Below are 3,515 nucleotides of genomic sequence, written 5' to 3'. Positions count from 1 at the left end.
GGGCCTTCGGTTAATAGGTTAGTCTCAAAAATAATATAAAAGAGCATATTAAAACCCATTAAACATCCAAAACAGATAATATAATAGCATGGAACAATCAAAACTTATAGATACGTTGGAGACGTATAACCAGCTACTTTAAGACAACATGAGAAGTTTAGAATATGAATGGTAGATGAGAAATACGAGTATGATAGTAAGTGATCAGGAAGTGATAAAATAATCTTGTTCATATGGCTTTTCTTAGTCCATTCTAAGGGTTACGACCTACAGTCAACATGGGCTTTGATACCATCTATAACGACCCGAACCTGAGAAGATTCGATGTCTCGATGCTTGTCCCTGGATAAAGAGCTAGCACACGAAATACATGATGTAATATCGAGAATAAACCACATGTCATAATATTACATCGTAGATCCAGAATTTAATATAATACATACCTGCATAGCTCAAAGCTAGCTCATAAAAAAATACAGCAGAAAAACAAATAAAAGCTTCATGGAATCCATCCACACCACCGGCAAATGTCGACTATAGACATCGTAACCCTACATCGTATCACTCACTCGTGGTACAAAATCTGCAACATGAAACGTTGTAGCCACGAAGGGTCAATACTTTGAATGCATTGGAAAGTCACACAAGGAATGATATAACAAACCTACACCTATATGCAAGTATATCAACAGGATAATGTGGTGGTTATTTTGTAGAAAAGCGATTTTTTCCCTGATAACTACATAATATAATAGCCAAATTTTAATTATGTCTTGATATAATTAAATACATATGGTTGAATTGGGCAATCCAATACCAACCTATCCCAATTATTAAGTTTCCCACTCAATTTTTATTGAAGTATCATCTGTCAAGATCATCCAACAACTGTAATGGTCTAGCTGCTCGAATTTGTCCATAAACGGGGACACGGCTAATCATGATTAGTTTTCACACTCTGCAGAGGTTTGCACACTTTACCCACTAGACTCAACACGAAGATTGAGACGAAGTCTTTCAGAAGTAGTCACCTCCACCCACCGGCAGCCGATACAGCTACTCATATCTACATCTGCTAGCTTTGCCTGGGCGAGGATCCCACAACCTAATCAAATAAGCCAGAGCCTATTTAGCTAGTGGTTGCGCATGGAAGCTACTAGTCACTAAGACTGTCTGATCTTTTCGAGCATGGACGGCACCCACATACATTCAGGGGGTATAAACAATGATGTTCTTGAATCCACCCAACAATACCGTTCGGGCGCACTTATCCATGGTCCATGTCCTTAGAAAAGGAACAAGAAACCATGATGCAACCCTGTCCGCCCAGAGGTGAATTATATATTATGTTTTTACTCAAGTTATATTATATATAGTCCTCACATAATCTTGATGCATACACGAACCAATCCCCGTCTACATAGCATAGTAAGAATACATTACCATGATCTACAATAAGGCCATATTAACTACATGCATAAAAAATAGGATGAAGGATGATCAAGGTGTAACTTGCCTTATACGTTTGATGAAGTTCTTCGCACTCACAATTCCTGATAATTCTACTCGTCACGCTCCGAGTAATCTATCACAAAAGAAAGAATCCAAATAAACAACCATGCCATATAGAAGAATCAAAATAATAGCAAAAAAATATGGCAAGGTTAAACAAAATCAATATAGTTGGGCTTAAAGTATAATATAGGGTCTTGAGGTGCTATAAAGTGACAACTGAAGAAGTCAGCTTCGAAGAGTTAATTAATATAGAAAGATTGCTACTTAGGATTATATTTTAGATAATATGGATTAGGCTCAAAATTATATGGAAAACAACAAACATGTTATTGAACAGAAAGCATATGACATGAGAGTTCATTTGCAAAAAGAATGAATTGAATAGGAGCAATACAACTCAAATTATAGTGAGATGAAATATGAATTGAATTTAAATTCAAAGATGTCAAAAGTATTTGAAATTTTGAGTATACAAAATATTATCAACAAGTATTTTTTACAAGTTTTCAGACGCAAAAAGAATCAATTGAATAGGATATACGGTTTGCAAGATTTGAGCAAAAGATGATTCAAATTCAAATTTGAATTGGTCAAATTTGAAATGTCTGTACAAAACAATTATCGATTCTACAGGATAGTAGAGGTCATTATGAACATGTGGGAAAGAGAATGACTCAATTTGGAATTACGGATCACGAGATATGGTTGAACGAAAATGGGCTAAACATATGTCCAAAATATTATTTTGAACTGAGGCTACTGTAGCATGTGGCGACGTATCACGCTAGGATTGGCTGGAAGGGGCTTCCTGTGCGCGTGTGCTCACCAGCAGGGGAAAATGGCGGCGGCTGCTCTGATGAAGGTACAGTCGGCTCCCGTGGTCGGCGAGGCTTGTTGAGGTCACGAGCGGAACCACCGGATCAGGGCGACGACTATGGTGCCCACATCGACGTCGGGGAGTCCTGGTGCAGCGGGGAAACGCGGGTGGTGCTCTGGTGTGCTCCGGGGACGTGCAACTGCGACGGTGGCCCTCCTGCAAGATCTGGCGACCTTGGGGAGCCCAGATCCTTGCGTCTGCGAAGGGGGAAGATGGCCAGGGAGAGGCGGGACAACAAGGCGATTCTGTAGACGAACAGAGGGGCAGGGGTGTGGCTTACTGTCGCCAAACTTGGCCGTGGTAGGAGGCTCGGGCGGCGGTTTTCTGTTCGGGCGGAGGGAATTTTCCTTGCCATCGATGACGGCGGCTTCGGTTTCGAGCGTGGCGACACTCCTGATTGTGTTATGACTCGAATAAGTGCAAAGGAAGGTGCAGTGGCAAGCAGTGTATCCGAGGGCGTCCTAGTGGTGCTTCGGCGCGTCCTGTAGCAACGACGACGAGCGGCTCAAGTCACGGTTGCAGGTTGCTACTTCGGGTTGAGGTCGATGCTCTCCTTCTACTTCTGCATGAGAGAAGATGTGAGGTAGGGATAGGAGAGCAGGAAGAACCTTCGAGACCAAAAACGAGGGCCTCGAGGATACAGGGTTCGCCGGAATTTCTTACCAGCATCGGGCGCGGTGGCGGATCTCCTCGAGCTCGGTTCCCTCGAGCCAGGGCACGGGTGGAGGGGCCAGTAGAGGGAATAGACAGAGGAGATCGAGTGCGTCGCGATGGGGTGCGAGATAGGCAGAAATCATGGAAGGATTGGTGTGAATAGGGCGAGACCGATGTGAGAGATATGATGCGAGGCGTGCGTGAACAGGAGACCGAACGGAGGTGGAAGACAACTGCGGGCCAGGGCGTCAGTGGGTCAATGGCAGTGTGTGGCTAACGAGTGGGCTCCTCCTGTCAGCGACATAAAAGAAAAGGAAAGGGAGAGGGGGCAATGCGGTCTGCTGCTGGGCCTCTGTTGCTCATGGGCCTCAGGCCACTCTGCTAGTGCGCTGCGGACTGGTGGCCTTGGGCCAAAATGCTGCTGCTGCGCGCTGTGCTGAGCGGCGGATAGGGATAGGTTTAGAATAGG

General features: G+C 44.0%; 1 long non-coding RNA gene across 1 annotated transcript; it reads right to left on the bottom strand.

Annotated features, from left to right (window-relative positions):
• Positions 1–355: 355 nt before the first annotated feature.
• Positions 356–3,257, bottom strand: LOC109768511 (uncharacterized). The gene is made up of 5 exons (XR_012204848.1): positions 3,056–3,257; positions 2,673–2,954; positions 2,342–2,589; positions 1,517–1,585; positions 356–583 (listed from the first exon to the last, which is right to left on the bottom strand). It is a non-coding gene; the product is annotated as an uncharacterized lncRNA (long non-coding RNA).
• Positions 3,258–3,515: the final 258 nt, after the last annotated feature.

This window comes from Aegilops tauschii, chromosome 3 (genome assembly GCF_002575655.3).
Source record: "Aegilops tauschii subsp. strangulata cultivar AL8/78 chromosome 3, Aet v6.0, whole genome shotgun sequence".
Classification (NCBI taxonomy): Eukaryota; Viridiplantae; Streptophyta; class Magnoliopsida; order Poales; family Poaceae; genus Aegilops; species Aegilops tauschii.
Note: the sequence above shows the minus strand (reverse complement) of the source record. Positions and strands in the feature narration are given on the sequence as shown.